The sequence below is a fragment of the Sceloporus undulatus genome, chromosome 2 (genome assembly GCF_019175285.1).
Source record: "Sceloporus undulatus isolate JIND9_A2432 ecotype Alabama chromosome 2, SceUnd_v1.1, whole genome shotgun sequence".
NCBI classification, from domain to species: domain Eukaryota; kingdom Metazoa; phylum Chordata; class Lepidosauria; order Squamata; family Phrynosomatidae; genus Sceloporus; species Sceloporus undulatus.
Genome location: NC_056523.1, coordinates 282,469,931 through 282,489,924, shown reverse-complemented (window position 1 = coordinate 282,489,924; position 19,994 = coordinate 282,469,931). Strand labels below are relative to the sequence as shown.

Genomic DNA, 19,994 nt, shown 5'->3' with positions numbered 1-19,994 from the left:
TCATGTACCAAAATATCCCAGCCCCTCCCCTGAGAAAGGGATGAATGTACCTAAACACACGGAGAAAATCTTCCTCAAGTGTCTCACATGCTTCTAATCTGGATTTATTTATTTTAGATACAGTTAAATTTGGATATGGTTCAAGGTTTTTTGTCCTTATTTTTTTAAAAAAATTCAGATCATGTGAAAGTTGTGGGAAAATGAAGGCATTACACACACACACACACACAAAAAACACACACACACAGAGAAATACTGATCTTAAGAATATGATTACATTTCAAATAAGCAAACATCTTACTTTTTCTGTGTGTATAAAAATTAACAGACTCATTTGGATTAAAAGTGAGCACTGCAAAATTTAGTCAAAAAACTACATTTCGGTACAGTTTGAGTCTTCTTTGTCTGAAACAATTGGGACCAGAAGTGTCTTGGATTTTGGAGTTTTTCTTATTTTGGAATATTTGCATATATATAATGAGATATCTTGAAGATGGGGCCCATGTCTAAACATGAAATCCATTTATGTTTCATTTACACTTTGTACACATAGCCTGGAAATAATTTTGTACAAAATATTTTTAATAATTTTGTGCATAAAAAAAAGTTTGTATACACTGAACCATCAGAAAGCAAAGGTGTCACTAACTCAGCCACCCAAGTGGACAATTTTGAATTTTGGAATATTTCAGATTTTGGAAATCTGGATAAGGGAGACTCAACCTGTACCCATGTTGCAATGAAAATACGAAATGTAAGGCTGTCAAGCTGGGGAAATGAGAAACCAAGCTGTTTAAACATCCTTTATCTTTCATACATTACTTCAGTGATACTCAAAGTGATGGTCCTTGCATTGGCACCAGTCCCTGAACCATTGGCTGCTGGTCTCTGGCAGGTTTACAGGAGATAAATAAACAACTGTAGTTGATGGGTGCAAATATGGTGTTGGTCCCTGGCAGTTTTTTGGGGGGAAATAATAATTGCAAGTCCCCACATCACTTTGAGAAGCATTATGTAGGTTGCCAGGAAAATAAGGGATAGGGCTCCTGTATCTTTAATGGTTGTGTACAAGAGGGAATTTCAGTAGATATTGTTTGCATGACATGGTCTACTTTTTTCTGCTTCTTCAAACAGTAGTTCATTGTTCTTGTGATTCCTAGGCATGCTGATGGCTCCAGTACTGATTGCACGATTGGTTGCAAAACCAGTTCTTCAACTGGAACATGTACTCGATTTTCCCTTGTCTCTCCCCCAGTTTGCAGCAAGACATCCTCCAGCACATTGTTATTTGTAATAATATCCTTGGATAGTGGCATATTGTACTGTTATCCTATACCACTTGATATCCTATACCACCTGGGAGTAAGTTCCATTGAGCTCAATGTGTCTTACTTCCAAGTATGTGTAGGGCAGCACTGTTAGTCATATTAATAATCAATCTAAAAATGTATCTACACAACATAGTTACAGTACAACAGCTGCATACCACTTTAGTTGCCATGACTTCATCCTACAAAAAACTGGAATTTGTATTTTAGTGAGGTACTTAGAATTTTCTCCTAAAGAACTCCAGAGGTGTAGTTGTGGGGTATGCTAGAGCTTTCTAGCTGAGAATTTTGAAATACTTCACTGAACTACAACTCCCAGGCTTCCTTATGATGGTGGTTAAAGTGGTATCAAACTGTTATAACTGTAGTGGAGATACCTCCTAAAATAGTTTTCTTATATTCTGTAATCATTGTGGATATACTACGCTGAATGGCTGAACCCTGATACATACTTGGCTAAGTGTTTCAAGCCTACACTTACACTGAGAATGTTTCAAAGTACACTCTGTTTCACAATTCCATGCATAGTTGCTCAGCATTTGGTCCCATAATGTTCAGTTAGATATGATGCAGAAAAAGATTCAAGACTGTAGCTAAAAGATATAACTGCCAAAGTCCTAACAGAAAACTGTTTTTGGAGATCTCCAAATTGTTTTGGTCTGGTTATACCAGCTGCTATAGCAAGATGGGCATATTTAGTACATCAGTCAAATTAGAACAATTGAATGGGAAATTATCTGTCAGTGGCTCAGAAAAGGGATTTAACCAATATGTAAAAGTCTGAAAGAGACTCTCTAGTTTAAACTTGGAAACAAATAAGCTTGTCACTCAGTGGAGCACTAGTGAAAGCAAAATAAATCAAAGAAAACAACACAGTGTATTTTCATCTGGTGGTCACAGGATAATCCACTATTTCAAATATATCAGAATGGATTGTGTCCCTGATGTATAAACTACTAATGTTTAAAACAGTTAGATTGGGGATCCACTTATTTTCTGAAAAGGAGGTAGCATGGCAATCTTGAAGATAACTATTTTCCTTTTGGGGAGATTAGAGATGTGTTAACTTACACACTAATTTTGGCTGCAGTACAGAACACATCATTTTCTTGTCTTTCTAATATTGTGGAGGCCTAAATAAATAAATAAATAAATCACAGCTCCATCCACCTCTATCCACATGACCTTTGCCTACTCCACTTGTGGTACAATATAAATATATTATATTCACTCAAGGTTTTTATCTGAAGAAACTGGATTAAATGGTTTCCAGGTCCCTTTCTAGCCCAATATCATTGTGATTCTATGTCCTCTTATTCTAAATAGTTTGATGAAATGAACAGCCTCCAGGTTTTTTTTTAAGTCTACTTTCTAGGTGTATCATGGGAAGACATAAGATCTGTGGCCTACTTCATAGCAGAGGATGTCCCATCCAACTATACCCATCTTACAGAGCAATTAGAGAAATATCTCAGCAAATGAAACAACATGGGTATTTCATCCCCTTTACTTCCTTCCTTTGGGGTTTCTCTTAGGAAGGGGTGATTGGCCCCATAATTATGGCAATTTAAATTTTTTAATTTCTTTTGGAGCGTTCAGGTCTATGGAGCTTACTTAGAGACTTTTAAATTTGTAGATAATAGATGTTAATGACTTAAAAGAGGGTAACATCAAGAACACTGTGTTCAGTGTTAAATCATTTTCTTTTCATCTGAAAGCCTCATCACCAGTGATCGGTTAGTAACCTGAAATGCCAGAGTCATTTATATTTCATATTTATAACTCAGAAGGCATTAGCTCATAGTCTTAACTAATCACTTACTCACTGCTTACACTTATGCAAGTAAGGAAGGCCCTGTTCTAACAAAATTGTATGCCATGTAGCTCCAGGCAAGAATTGTGGGAAGTCATAACTGAGACTACAAGTATACTTGAAGTTTGTGAAACTCTAATGCACAATCACAAATGGCCAAGGAAACATTGGGACAGCAACTTTGCCACCCAGACAGATCTCTCCAACAAACAAATGGAATGAGGCAGAAAACCAGTTTATAACCTGATTCCCTAATGTCTATATATTTAAACATATTTATATACTACACATCATTAAAAAAAACCAAAGCAATTTACAATAAATTATAAAGCAAAACACTGAAAAATATAACAATATTACAGACTGCAAGGCTCAACAAGACAAGGCTTAATACAATGGAATCAGGTAAAGGGATGGAAAAACCATGGTATTTTTTTTTTCATATGTGTGTGTGTGAGAAGTATATGATGATCGGTGCCTGACAACCTGTGGAGAGGAATTCATTTCAGATGATGGAGAAGTCCCACTGTTACATTGCTTCCAGACAGAACTCAGTGTGAGGTGATACAAACAAAAAGGCCTCTCCTGAAGATCACAGAGACCTAATGTGTCTTTCAGGTAAACTGGTTTTATGTTGTCTAGGCTTTATATGTCTATTCCTTGAATCTGCCTTCATTGCAAATTGATAGCCAGTGCAGTTCTTTCCATTCATGGTGAGCTATTCTACTTATATACCTAGCATTGGCTTTAGTGTCCTAAAAGCTTCAAGGGCATTCCCAGATAGAGACTGTATTACAGTAATCCAATGTTCTGGTTACCAGTGCCTCGATCATGGTGTCTAAGCTTCCCCACTCAATGAACAGATGTGGTTAGAACATAGCCGAAGTTGGTAAAAAGTTATCTGTACTCCATAGGACACATGCCTTCAACGATGATGATCAGTCTAAGAGCATCCTCATTGTATACCTGCTTCTTTCAGCAGTCAGGTCTGTAGCTTCACATCATTTGGCTGTAACAGAGAAAGAGTCATCAGGTGACTGGTAAAACACACCCCAAAACTTCTAACAACTGTCCACTAGAGCCTTATTGCAAAGAGAACAAAACAGTACCTTGTGACACCCCAAACATAACAAAACCTTTGCTTAGAAACAAATCTACAGACATTAATGGGAACAACTGCTCAACATTGTGTTTGCCACACTTAGCTGAATGTTCTGGGCCAAACTCCCAGCAGAATACTTCTTGTCTACTTGAATGGCAACCTTGGCTAGAATTGGTAGCATTACATTTCAGGAAAATGTAAAATGCTAGGAATGTTCCCATTAAAATAGCTCTACTAGTGAAGTGATTTTCATGGAAATGGTAGCTATATGCTGGTAGAGCACTTTGAGCTTTGAAGTCCAATATTCCTGATTTTTTTCACTGAGATTTGTATAAAATGAATAGCTAATATCAGATATAAATGAAAAGTATTGTCTTATATATTCCAAGATTCACATAAGTAATGAATTTGAATTACAAGTACATCCAAATGAAGAACACAAAAAGTACCATTTCAAAAATGCTTCATATTTAATTCAAAATAAAGCATTTACAATAGCTTCTCTATTACTCAGATGTATGTTATTAATTTAAATTGTTTCCAGGTAATTATGAATAATGAAATGTTCTTTTTTATTGTCCTATTATCTATGTAAATTCAATCATATGCTATTCAGGATTCCATGTTTCTAAAACTCTGTTATTGTTTTTGTTAGGTTTTTTCATTCCTGTTTCTTATCACAATTAGCTAAGTATTCAAGAATGTGTGAGTCAACTGTAACATGTGTTTACCTCTGTCAGCTAATTTATTATCTTAGCTATTATTCTCTTTAAGCACAGTTTCACTTTACTTTCATGTTCACCTCTTTTGATAATAATAATAAGCTATATATCATTTAGGCTGCTCAGTTGTTGCATATACATGTTTCAGATATTCCCTACTACAGATATACAGGGTCATTCAGCATTATTGAACACTGAACACACCCAATCCTGTCTGACTTGGAAGGCTAAGCAAGATTGAGCCTTGTTAGTACTTGGATGGGGATATGTTAGTATCACTAGGGATCTCCAAGTAGTCTATGAAAGAATCATTCATTAAAACCTGAAAAGTTGCTGTCAGTCAGAGTTGATAAACGCTGCACTAGATGGACAACTGGTCTAATTCAATATTGTTTCATATGTTCCTATTATAATTCTGATATGGCAGCAAAAGGGATGCAGAGTAGTGATTTACTGAAGACGCTTAATGAGTTCATGGCAGTAGTACATTTGAACAAACAGAATGTGGAAATAATGAGTTTCAAGAAATAATGTTATCACCTGTAACTTTGTTGTGCCAATAAGACCATAATAAAAGTTGCCATCCTGTTAGTGACTTACAATCACATAAATTGGACTTAAGCCATCAGCTCTCTTTCTTTCTCTCCCCTAACCTCATGCAACAACCAACCCCCTCCCCCAGGACTCACAATGCAGCTGCATCCTCCACTGTATGACCATTTTGTAGCTGGTGGTGAGAAACAAAGAAGTACAGTGGACCCTCGTCGTACGCTGGGGTTTGGTTCCAAGATCCCCCGTGGATAACAAAACCCGTGGATGCTCAAGTCCCATTAAATATAATGACATAGCAAAATGGTGTCCCTTATATAACATGGAAAATCAAGGTTTGATATTTGAAATTTATATATATATTTTAACATTTTCAAATCGTGGATGCTTGAATCTGTGTATAAAAAATCCGTGTATAAGATGGGCCGACTGTATTTAGCTAAGTCTCTATAGTCATGTGCAGAATGATTACAATATCCACTGGAACCTCTGAGTCCTGAAGGGGGTGAGAACAGAGACACACCACAGTTCCATATGTAAGGACTGTCTTATCCTATTCTCATATCAAACCTAGGTGTTTTTTTAAAGTAATGAAATAATAATAACTAATGTAACAAGTAAAGCAAAAGTAAAGCAAATTGCAACCAATTACCTTTGTGAGCTTTGTAACAAGTAACAGTACTTTAAAAAATAACTTTCCCAAGCTCTGTAAACCCCATGATCTTCTAATTCATCATTTAATCATTTGGCCACTCTGCCCCACTAGCTTTCTCTCTCCTAATTTGGACTAGTAATGTGACTAAAAGTGTGAAGGCAGAGCTACATTAGCTTTTTATTTCCACTATATAGGACCATCATTAACAGACATAACTTGCATATTGACAACTGAAAATAGTTAATATGATTTAGAAACAGACTCATTTAACTATTGCACCCATTTGAGCTACTAAAAGGAGATGAGTGCCCGGTCCTCAAAGCCATCTCAAAATAAATTAAAATTTACTCCTCCACTAGTAGTGATCACTCAGATATTTGTCTGAGACTTCAAAAGTATAGCAATTCTCTGAGACTTTAACTGGTACTATGAGCCTTAGGCTTTTCTATTTGCTTATCAGCATTGGCTTTTCTTGGATAAAGATAACCTAGCCACAGCAGTTCATGCAGTTGTAACTTCATTGTTAGATTACTGCAATGCACTCTATGTGGGGCTGCCATTGAAGATGATCCAGAAACTACAGATACTGCAAAATGCAGTAGCTATGTTGCTGACACAAGCACATTATAGAAACTGTAGCCACAAGTTGGAAAACACTGGTCAGTTTCTTAGTATGCATAACTATCTAAAATGCCAGAACTATGGCATATGGAGAGAGTTCTACTATACAAGACACTAGATAAACAGCAATATAAATGGTGGGTCCCATCCAATATTTCATAAGAGGATCTCTTCCTCATCAGTGTACCCTTATGCCACCCAAATCTGTTCCATGAAGTCCCCTAACCTCCCAGAGCAGATCTGGAGTATGTTCAGGGGCCTAAAATAAGAAAGAGGAATCTATTCCACCAACAGTTACCATTGTGCTGGCAGACAAGAAACAAGTGGATACAACCCTTTTTGATTAACATAGTAAGAAAAGTGGCACAGTAAGATCAGAACCAAACTTCTGTCTTTCTACTTTATTTCTTTTTCCTCTATGAGAGAAGAAAGAAAAGAAAGGGTTCAAATATGCCACTGATTTTTTTTTCTCCCATGGTACTAATATTTAAAAAGCATTGTCTGAAAATCCTATTTTATTTATTCATGCTTTTAGAACATGAAGTGTTTTTAACATTAAAAATCCAGTATCCCTCATTATTTTATTTCCAATAAAAAATTCAGATTGGCTGCTCAATATCGTCTGTTCATGTTTAACTGACAGGTGGAATTATCTGGAGAAATTGAGCACTTTGCTGTCTCAACAAGTAGCAGCTTTTCAGTTTTAGGCATATGTGTGCTTTATGCAATCTATATCATATTTTCTGAAAAAGATAGACTTCTCTGATCTAAGCCAAGGTAGCAGTTAAGATGAGATGCACACACACACCACATAGCAGCACTTGTAGGTTGCTAATATGTAGTAGAAGAATCCTATTCTCTGTCATAGCCTTTTTAAAATGCTGATACCAGTATTTTGAAAGAATCCTTGCTAATTAAAAATAAATGGCATGTTGTATGCTTTGCAGCCTTTTCTTTGTTTTTGCTCCCTACCATCCAGAACCTTTCAAGGATCCATGCACAAAGATGTGTGGTCAACACAACATTTAGTATTCTGACATCTAAAATTGCCATTGGTTCCTGGCCAAAGAGGTGGTCTTGCACATCATTTTTGGTATATCATGCCTAACTCCTATTTAGCAGTGGGTCAGGGGTTGTGGTGGAATGCAAAAAGCACCTGGAGAAGTCCAACTCACCATAGGCACAGAATTGCACTGTATGGCAATTTCCATGTAGCAAAGTCCTATCCAGTTACTTACATTATTCTGTCACTTCATGACAAGTCATATTAAATAGACAGTGAGCTAGGGATAGAAATAATGTTCACCATTATTTCTTTCCTTGCTGAAACATAAGTTTCCTGATACTCAGGAAAACTAGTGGGTAAAATAACACAATGGTAAAGAATTTTGTGTAGTTTCCTTGCAATATTCACCCATCCCAGTGGTTTTGGGGGGTAATTATTCTGTGTAGAAATACATCTTGGTTATTTATCATGGTAATTGTTGCAACCCCCCCCCCAAAAAAAAAAAACATCCACATTGTTTTACACACACACACTGTTTACAGATAGCCACATTTTCTTCCCCACAAACAACAATCTTGCACAAAAAGGTGCCTTTCTGGGTCAGGAAGCATGGAGTACATATAGTTCAAGGGTCATATTTTTGCCATCTTAGCCACAAAATGCCTTAGTTCACCTGAGCACTGATCCTGAGTTAATGGCCAACTACTGACCCAGCAAGGAATCTGGGGTCTTGGTGGATAGCCTGATGAGGACACCAGCCCAGTTTACAACAGGTATGAAAAAGGAGGATTCCATGTTAAGAGTCACTGGGACAAAGATAAAGATAAAAATATAAGTGGTCATATGGTAATGCCATTATAAAACCTGTGATACAACTATTCTGATAAGTTACATACAGTTTTAGGTGCTGCATTTTAAAAAGGACATTGTAGAACTAGCAATAGAATGAGATACAAAATAATCACGGGGCTGGAGGAACTCCTCTAAGAAAAATGTCTGTGATGTTTCAGGATTTTCATTTTAAGGAAAGAAGGAGATAAGAGTGGTGCAAAAAAGAAATCTATAAAATTATGAGCAGTATGAAGAAAATAGAAAGAGGGGGTTCTGTTTTATAATTAGTGGGTCTCTCTCTCTTAATGTCAGTTCCCAGGGTCCCTTTCCCATTACACAATTACATATCCTCCAACTGTCTCAGTTTGTCAGGGACCATCCTGATTTATCCTATCTTCCCACTTTTCCAGCTGCTTTCAAATGTTCCAGTTTCCTTCTCCTCTTCCCCATCTGCCCCTTTGTCCTCGCAGGGACGTAGCCGGGGGGGGGGGGGTCTTGGGGTCCGGACACCCCTTTCCGTTAGAAAAATAAATGGTGTGTGTTGCTGCGTCGCCGCACCCAAACCCCAATATAACGGTGGCACTTAGTCTGGACCCCTCCCTTCCTAAAATCCTGGCTACGTCTCTGGTCCTCGGGTTACTTACATTGCTTTAAATTGTGTTCAAAGCACAAAAGTAATTTGCATTCAATTAACTAAGCATCAGAAGAGGAGAAGAAAGCATGGAATCTTGCCCTTCCCAATAGGCCGCAGTTTTGATTGTGTATGCTTCCTCATTAATACATTTTCCCATAATGCCCACATTCTGACCACACATGCCCCTGTTTCATCTTTAAAATATTTGAGTGTATGCAGTTGGAACACTATCATTACTATATGGATTTCTATAGACTCCTGGGATACACAGTTGGGAGAATCACTAGAACTTTTTGGATGAATATTATAAGTTTCCCTCCCTAAATTGCATGGTCAATATATAGCACTGGAAAATGTCCACAGATATTGGTTTTGGATTCTGTACTATGTATACATTCTTTTCTGTTGCCTGGGAAATGCTCAACATGGATGAGGAGGTTATGAATGAATAAGGCTCAATTGAAAGTACATCTATTCAATTAATACTCTCTATTATTTGTTAATGAGTTTGTATGACTCAGCAATGAGCAAAAGTCCCTACCCAAGAACAATTGGTGGAGGACTTTCTGTCAGTCCCACCAGTTTACATGATGAGGACATGGGAGAGGGCCTTTTTGGTAGTTGCTCTTAGTTGCTCCCAGACTGTGGAATTGTCTTCCATGGGAGGTTAAACTAGCCCCTTCTCTGTTCTCCTTTCACTAGCATGTACAGACTCTTTTTATTGTTTAAATAGACATATGATTATTAATTGGTTGCTGAAGGGTCTTATTTATGGAAGCAGTGTATAGTACTCCTATGTTTATTGTTATTTTACATTATTTTATACTTTTCAAATTAATGGTGTTTTAATATGATAGTATGTTTAATTGTGTTCTAACTTTTTACCATCAGTAGGTTAGCCCTGTTTTGTTTAACCTTGATGCAAACCATCTTGGGTTCCATGATGGGAGACAAGTAAACAATAAATAAATGCTGAGATGCTACAAAAGACATGTAGCCATGATGTGGCTATGCTCTGTTTGCAAATTTGGTCCCTGAACCCCCCTTAAAATCTATCCAGTATACTGAGGGATGGGGATCTGTGGTGCTGGTAAGTGGGATGCTGAAGGATGATGTACACAGTACCCTTCTGCCAGTACCTGGCAGTGTAAGGAGCAAAAGTAGGGGCCCTGCAGGGCCCAGCACACAGCTCATCGCTGGCAGGAGAGGACATCATCCTTCAGTACCACACTTGCTAGAACTCCATCTCGCAGTGCAGTTGGCTAGATTTTACGTTGGATTTTGGGGACATTTACAGTCACAGCAATAGTACCATAATCATTGATCCAAACACACACTGCAGAAATAGTCCAGTTTGAGACTGCTTTAACTTCCCTGCCTCAATGCCAGGGAATTGTGGGAAGTATAGTTTTGTGAGACATTTAGCCTTCTCAGTCAGAGAGCTCTGGTGCCACAATAAACTACAATTCCCAGGATTTCCTAGCACTGAGTCAAGGCAGTTAAAGTGGACTCAAATGGGTTGCTTTCTGCAGTGCGTTATGGAACCTAAATGGGAATAGGACACAGGAATGAGGTCATAAATCTGAATTACAGCATCATAACTGATTAACAGATTGCCAGGAAAAATAAATAAACATAGAGTGTCAATGTGTCATCTCAAAAAGAAACTTTTCCAAGCTCTGGAGAGTGAGAGGATGTTGCTGATTCCACCTGACACACACAGGGAGAGGAAGGGGGGAAATGCATAAAGGTAGTAGAGTGTAGTTAATTAAAAACTCATCAAACTGGAGAGGAAAATACACCCACATCATACTGGACTGAGAAGTAATCTGAAATTAGTTTGGGGCATAGTTGAGCATTCTACCAGACATTTAAAGAACAAATACTCACCCTAGTTTTTTAAAAAATGCCACAGAAGCCCATGAGCAATACCTGAATTACACTCTTGCTGTTCCATTTATATGCATTAATGTCAGGCTTTTCTAGAAAGGGCACGCAAGTTTCTCCTTAATTGGTATAAATCACATTAAAGGTAGAAAAGGTAATGTTTCGCATGCTGAAACTTATATAGAAGGTATTTAAGCCTAGATCAGGTATTCTGAAACATATGCCTGTAGCTTAGATCTTGTGCAAAGGCACAAGTCAAGTGAAAAAGATGTATATAAGCTTATCCAGACTTCAGCTAAGAAATGCAATTAATCCTTTTACCATAATAAAAAAATCACTTTGCAAGGTTCTGCCTTGCACTGGATTTCAAAAGGCCTAACATTAGCTTTAGCTTTATTTCTGTGCTCAGAGTTAGATATTTCTAAGACATACATCCAGATTGCTTCCACTGTTAAGAAAGTAAAAGAATGCTTTAGCCTTGACCTACCTTTTTTGAGAAAAAAAATGGGTTGGGGAGGGGGAAGCACTTTTCACTGAATGAGAAAGGACCTGACATTTTAGCAAAGCATCTGGTTACATGCTTAACAATAAAGACTGTTGACAGAGTCATCAGGGAGGAAACTCTATCTTTAAAATTGCACACAAACAAAATTCAAACACTCAGCAAGTGCACAGAATTAGCTAAGAGAATCTGAAATAATTCTTCTTTATAGTTGTGAACTATAATGTATAAAAACTAATTCTGATGCCCATATTTATTCATTGATTATTTGGATCCCCTCTTTCATGTGCAAAAGCTGTTTCTAAGACGTAATGGTAGAAGTCAACTTAAGTACTGGATACAGGACACTTTCCGATAAGGAAATGAATTTGATGCAATACAGGAAGGTAGCAGTCTTTCTGCCTTTGTCTTTCATAAGCAAAATATTGGTTTATTTTTCCAGGTAGAGATAACTGGATCAGACTATTTCTCTTCCGTCTCTGTTTTAATGTTTTCATTTATAACTTTATTCCTCCATTTTTGCTGTACTCTGATTTTTTTAAAAAAAAAAACTTGAATTTTGATATTTAAATATGGAATTTTGGATGCATTTTCCCACAAAATATGTATTGCTACACATTTTCTTGCACTGTATATTAAAATATAGGCTAATAGTAAATGTCATAGTTATGAATGCATAATCTACATAGCAGATTATAATTGCTCTCCCAAAGCTACTTTACTGGGCATAACTGCACCATGAAAAGGAGGTCCAGTGTACTGGCAATTTGGCAGATGGGTGGGTGTGATTTCCATCTCTCTCTGACTGAGATAGTCAGAAGCAGGACTTCTGTTGTAATTCCTTGTCACAGCTTCCCTTGCCAGTGGGGAGAGGTTGGAAATGTCATCCACACAGAGACCAATCACCAGCAGAACCAACCTCCTTGACTCGGTGAGGCTAATGTGCAATAAAGAAGATGGAGGAGGGCTGGGCCAGGAGGCACGACTTAGTTATGCACACACATGTGGGCTATATAGCATTTCAGCCAATAATTTTAGTCTAAAATGTGCATTTAAAAATATAGGCCAAAATCCTAGATCAGCTACTAAGGTATGTATACAGTTGGCCCTTTGTATCCACAGGGGTTCTGTTCCAGACTGTTCCATTGATGTCAAATATCACAGGGCCTCAAGTGCCATTCTTCTCAATTGTGGTGTGATGTTTATCCTAGCATGCTGGTGCAGCCACGTGCACACACCAGCATTGAAGAGAACAGGGTGGGGCTATCCACAGATGTTCCAATCTGCAGGTGCCAAACCCACAGATGGCCAACTGTACTACTACTTTGTTAAGTAAGTATTTAAGTAATTATTGACAGACCGGCATCAAAGGTCGGCATGTGAGAGGAGGGAGAGTGTGGTGTTGCGTGATGCATGCCCCAAATCCGCCCCCATGCCAGTGTGACGATGCACACCCCCACCACATGGTGGGCAGCATCACAGCGCTCCTCTGGCGCTGTATCTTATGGTGCCCTTTCCACAGTGGTTCCGTTTTGCACCACAGAAAGACCAGATCAGAGCTATGGCATGTAGCTACCATGGCCCTGATCTGGCGCTGAAAGGGCCGGTCTGTTCAGCTCCTGAGTGTCTCCAAATCACCTCCAATTCTTTGTTATTAGCATATCCTATAATCTCTACAGGTGGATATGGAGTTTTCATAATTAATATCTAGAGTAGAGCAGAACTGGAAGTCACAATGATCTAAAATATGTTTTGGAGATTACAATGGCCCAAGGAATTTAAAATGCATCAGTGTTGGGGATACTTGACCTAGCACATGCCTGGCATAGATAAGAACAAAAGACGAGAAACATGGATTATGCTAAATATGCCACATTCCTCCAACCTGCTTATTTCTCATTTCCCACAGAAAAGGAAATAAAGGATTTTTTCCCAAAACAAAGACCATACCATGTTTTTTCTCTTTGAAGTCCGTACATTTGTCCTACCTGTCTGATCATCAAAGGATTGTTTCAGATTGCATGAATGCATTAACACTCTGATGCTAAAAATCATTAGGTTTTCCGGATCAGTTTGACCATTCCTTGGGAAGATTTTTTGTTACACCTTTAGGATACACAACACATACCCTGAGGGCAGGGTTTTGGGTATAAAAAAGCTCTGACCCTAGTCGTTTTTGTTAACTTTTCCCGGTGTACTCTCAGACACTTTCCACATCTGCAGCAGACTCCTCTCTCCTAGATTGGTAAATATACCTTTTCTTAACCTTTAATCTTCCACTATCCAACCTTTCAACTTTCCTTTCTGCAGCCAGATGTGAATCTTGAGATTGAATTGGTCCTTCTATGTTTGTGTACCTCTTTGCACATTTTCTAAATAAAAACATCTTATTTACTGCAAATGATTGTTTCAGTAAGTACCCCCAATTCTTTGTTATTAGCATATCCTATAATCTCTACAGGTGGATATGGAGTTTTCATAATTAATATATGAAATACCAGTATAATATACCAGTACTTTCTTTGCAGTAAGTACTGGTATAAATAGGTGTGAATGTGTATAAATATGTGTGATTGTGGAATCAAGTATTGATTCTACAACATTCAAAGGAGACATTGGTGCTTTACAGACCACCCAAAAGGACGGTCTGCCGGCACTGGTGTTTGCTGCACCAGGGAACTGCAGCAGACAAACCACACAATTCTCTGGTGCAGCAAAAAGAACCCGCAAAAAGGGGGTTCTTTTTGTGGCGTGGTTATGATGCTGCAAGGCACCAATCTTTCTGCAACAATGGCACACTTGCAGCATCATTTCTGCGCCGCGACATGCGGATGCTAAGCATCTGCTACGTCAAAATGGCAGCACCCATGTAGAATTTTGTACGTGCTCGGCACGTACTAGGGTTAGGGGCGTCCAGAAAGGACGCCCCTTCCTAACCCTAGTATGTGCCGAGCATGTACTTTTTGGCAGTGTGGAACCTGCCACTGACACTGCTGGCAGGGATCTCAAGCCCTCCCCCCATCTTTCTGGGTAACAGCGTGGAAGTCTGTTCTCTTGTTGATCAGGGCTCAGAATGCTGTTTCCATTTCCTTCCCTGCAGTTATCTTTGGTGTGACAATCAGAAGCAAGATTCCTGCTACAATTCCTCCTTGCACCAAAGATCGCTAGCAGGAGGGGCACAGAAATATCAATGTGCTACACTATGATAGTTAGGAAAATGAAAGTCATTAAAAAATAAGATCATTTTGGCTATCTACTGAAAACTTGCCAAGGTTGGAGGTGCATTGACTTCCTTTGGGAAGGATATCCACCATAGTGGTGTCACTAAAGAGAAAACCCTACCTCTTGTACTCACCAACCTACCTTAGGAGATGCAAAGGAAAATGGGAATGCTACTGCCATGGGCCCACTCCTCTGCCCTTAATCAGAGATGGATGCAACTCTAGACTAGGGTTCAAATCCCTACTTGGCCATGACCCCCCTCCTGGGTGACCCTAGAGAAGTCACACACTCTCAGCTTTACAGGAAGGCAATGACAAACCTCTTCCAAACAAATCTTGCCATGAATAACCCACAATAGGTTTGCCTTACCCTATTATGGGAACAAATAGGTTCTCCTTACCTAGAAATAACTTGAAGGCACACAACAACAAAAGTCTACCTTGGAGATGTATGTAGTTTCCCAGCCTCTTTTTGCAACCCCCAGCCAAACCCAACTGCCTTGGATCACCTTTCTGTGGCGGCTTTTAAATAGGCATTTGTTTCTCAAACTTCTTTGATTTAAATACATTTAAAGGTATAATTTTAATTTTGCCAGTTGATTATCTTACAGCTACCGCTATTACATTCAGTGATATTTAATAATTATGATTTATGCATAACTTTAGACCCAGTGTAGTGTAGTGGTTTGAGCATTGGATTATGACACTAGAGAGCAAGATTCATATCCCAGCTTGGTCACAGAAACCCAGTGGTTGACCTTGGGCAAGTCACTCTCTCTTAACTTCAGAGTAAGGCAAGAACAACCCCCCTCTGAACAAATTCTGCCAAAAACCAAACAAAAACATGATAGGTTCATTATAGGCTTGCCATACATTGGAAACGATTTGAAGGCATGGAACAACAAGTACAAAAGACATTATTAAAGATTCTGTGTGGTAAAGATGTGGTATGGAAGAAGATCGATGGGGATGGGGTGACACCATGAATTACTGCACCGAGTGACTGCAGCCCTAATGACCCCATTGCAAAGTTGCCTACCCATGTCCTAAGGACACAGTCAGGACTTGGAAATGGTCCTTTCTAAGCTACAGCTCCCTGAATCTTCTGCCCTCCTGGCCACTTGCTGTTCTGGCTAGAGGATTTAGGAAGCCGAAATCCAAAAAAGAAATATTACTGAGCTCTGCTCAAAAGATTTAAGTCCAAAATCTATACGAGTAACAATGTGACAGTATTCATGTGGTATCTACATCCCATAAATCAGGGGGGAGGGGAATCTGCCAGAGATCTACTCCCTGGTGAGTTTGGGAGTGATGGATGAGGTCATGTCAGTGAAGCATATTTGTGGATGGTACCTCTCACCTGCATAGGGAAAGAAGCAAAGGCCAATATCTGATCTTAAGAAAACATCAAAAACATTGTAAAACATAAAATTACAGGCACAGTTGATCTGTATCCACCTTAGCAGAGAACTTTACCAGGTGAACTTTCAGGTCCCTTCCAACTCTATAATTTATGATTTGATATACTAGTGATGGCTATAATTTCTGTCATTCAAAAATGCCAATCTTATTCTTCAGACTTGACTAGCTAACCATTTGACAGCCCTGATAAATGTAAAATTAACACTTTGTTGTGTGAGGAAAGGGGTTGTGCTACCTTGATTATCAGCATTGTCCCAGAGGCAATATTATGATGGATAAGTGGAATCATAGCACAAGGTTTATATAATTATAAAATTTATTATGTGCTTTTGATGTATATGGGGAGGGGGGCAAGCTTTCAAGGTGGGGAGGGAGATTGAAAAAGACAGTGGGTGTTGTATATTTTATAGGAAAGATTTGCCTGTGGGCCACATTGATTTATTAATTTAAGTTCTTGAGGTTATTTCTCTTGGAACCCTCCATTCAAATGTTGACCCCTACCCCACCCACAAGCTCTTGAAACTGGGAAATATTGACAACATGGGAATATTTTTTAAAAAAAACAGTAAGAAGATGAAGGAACAAGAGAAATACTAAAACCAATAAAAGTGATCATAGAGTGGGCCCTTGGTATCTGCTGGTATTTGGGTCCAGGACTCCCCATGGACACCAAAATCCAGGGATGTTTAAATCTCGTTAAATACAATGGCATAGTAAAATGATGTTCCTAATATAAAATGGCAAAATCAAGATTTGGCTTTTTAGAACTGATATACTGTCGGCCCTCCATATCCATGGATTTTTTTATACATGGATTCAATCATCCACAGATTGAAAATATTCCAAAAAGCAAACTTTGATTTTGCTATTTTATACAAGAGACATCAATTTTTTGTGTCATTGTGGTTAATGGAGAGGGAGGGATCAGGCAGACCCAGCTCATCAGGGACAGCCTCAAGGAAGAGACTCCTCCCTCCATAACTGCCATCCTCTGGCCTGCGAGGGAGTTCACCAGGCAGGCCCAGCTCCATCAAGGCTCGCCTGAAGATAGAGCACCCTCCCTCCATAACTGTCATCCACCAGCCTGAGAGGGAGTTGACCAGGCAGGCCCAGCTCCATCAGGGCTAGCTGAAGGAAGAGGCTCCTCCCTCCATAACTGAAATAGACTGGTTTGCCAGACTTCCCTCTGCCACACATCCACGCTGGAGGAGAACACCTGCCTCATCTTTACACCGCAGAGGAGGACTTTAAGGGGAAGGACGCCGGTGAGAGTGGCATCCTGAAAAAGGCTGGCCTCCCGGACTGTCCCCTGCACATGCATCTGCGCTAGAAGAGAACATCTTGTTACAAAACTGTTGAATGTTAGAAGATCATGAAAGAGGGGCACCACTAAATGTAACATCTCTATGGAATTGACCCCTATGTTTTTGGAGTCCTGAGTCTATGTTGAAGTAGTTAGAGGAGGAGAATAACACATTAATCCTACACCTCTCTACTCATGATATAGATAGTTTAGCTTAATTGTTAACTACCTTAATTAGTTCTTTGATAATAGTGAACTCCTTGAGAACATTGTTACTGCTATAATTCACTTATGGAAAATCACATGAATATAGAAAGGGGTAACGATGAAGCTAGATTAGATTGTAATGACGCAGACTCTGACAGAGGAAGACCAATTCGAGTAGTGTGGGGCAATGGGAGATATAGTGTTAACAGAGTGGAAATGAAACATCAAAGAAGACGAGATCGATGTCTGAAATCTATCCCATCTTCTACCCACCGTGTTAGCCCGAAAGATCCAAGGGTCATTCCAACCATACCACAGACCTTTACCTTGTTCTTATGCAATGCCAGGTCGGTAAAGAACAAATCCCTTGTCATCCATGATTTGTTAGAAGAAGAGAACTCTGACCTGGCCTGCTTTACCGAAACTTGGCTGGGAGAGGACAGCAGTGTAACCTGGGCTAAGACCCTCCCTGCCGGGTATGCTGTTCAGGAGCAGGTTAGGGAAAGTGGGCGAGGGGGGAGTGGCCTTGGTCTACAAGAATACCATCACTTTGACGAGGACACCTGTCCAGAAGACAGATTACATTGAGTGTGTCTACCTGACCCTGAAGGCTAGGGACAGTCTGGGGATTCTATTGGTTTATCGTCCACCCCGTAATCTAACAGACTCCCTGGCCGAGCTGACACAGCTAGTCTCAGAGCTGGTCCTGGAATCCCCCAGACTTCTTGTCTTGGGAGATCTCAACATCCCCTTTGTGGCTGGCTCATCAGATCTTGCAGGGGTGGCTCGGGAGTTCATGACTTCCATGACAGCCATGGGCCTGTCCCAGTTAGTCTCTGGTCCGACACATTGTGCGGGTAACACACTCAGTGTGGTCTTCTGTACGGAACAGGAAAGCCCATGAGCAGAAGTTATCAACACCATTGCACTGTCATGGACGGACCATTTCCTGGTTAAGGTTGGCCTAAAAGCCACTACCCACACACCCCTCAGGGGTGGAGGATCCATTAAACTGATCCGCCCTCGAAGGCTGATGGAACCCAAAAGGTTCCAGGAAGCCCTAGACAGTTTTATGGTTGGAAATGACGGCGATTCTGTCAACACCCTGGTTGATACCTGGAATAAAGACCTAACCAGGGCTATAGACAGCATTGCTCCCGAGCGTCCTCTCCGGCTTGCTTCAAATAAAAAACTATGGTACAGTCAAGATCTTTGGAAAATGAAGCAAGCCATGCGACAACTAGAGCGCCGCTGGCGGAAACACCGACGCTTATCTGACAAGACGCTCCTAGGAAACCTTTTAGTTCCCTACAGAGTAGCAATCGATGCAGCAAAGAACTTGTTCTATGCTGCACGTATTGCATCCGCAGAGTCTCGTCCAACAGAGCTATTCAGAGTGGTCAGAGAGCTAACCCAACTGCCTCCCACCCCGAACGTATTACTAGAACCAACAACAGCCTGCTGTGATGCATTCAATGACTTCTTTGCTGATAAGATCTCTCAGATAAGGGTCGATCTGGATGCTGGCATTAAAACGGAGACTATGGGAGAGGTATCCAGTGACTCCGCGGACTGCGTTAGACTGGATCGTTTTGAGCTTGTGAGTACCAGTGATGTGGACAAGCTCCTTGGATGTGTAAGGAGGACAACTTGCCCCCTCGATCCCTGCCCATCTTGGCTGACCGTTCAGGGAGGAGATGCTGTAACATCACTGCTTCAGACTATAATAAATGCATCCCTTAGAGAGGGGAAATTTCTGTCAGCACTTAAGCATGCAGTGGTTAATCCACTCTTAAAGAAACCCGCTCTAGATCCCCTGATAAGGAACAACTAGACCAGTCTCTTTACTACCATTTTTGGGCAAAGTGATTGAGAGGACAGTCGCCTTCCAACTCCAGGCTGTCTTGGATGAAGCCGATTATCTGGACCCATTTCAAACTGGCTTTAGGGTGGGATACGGAGTTGAAACTGCCATGGTCGCCCTAGTCGATGATCTCCGTCTGGACATCGACAGGGGAAGTGTGGCCCTGTTGGTGCTCTTAGACATCTCAGCAGCATTCGATACCATTGATCATGGTATCCTTCTGGAGCGCCTGAGGGAGCTAGGTATTGGGGGCACTGCACTCCAGTGGTTCCGTTCCTATCTCTCAGGCAGATTCCAAATGGTGATGCTGGGGGACAGTTGTTCCCG

General features: G+C 40.0%; 1 long non-coding RNA gene across 1 annotated transcript in view; it reads right to left on the bottom strand.

Annotated features, from left to right (window-relative positions):
- Window positions 1–648: 648 nt before the first annotated feature.
- LOC121922917 overlaps window positions 649–19,994 on the bottom strand; it is a 78,988-nt gene continuing 59,642 nt past the window's right edge. The window contains exon 3 of the long non-coding RNA XR_006102259.1: window positions 649–4,150. This is a non-coding gene — a long non-coding RNA (uncharacterized LOC121922917). The remainder of the gene's footprint in view (window positions 4,151–19,994) is intronic.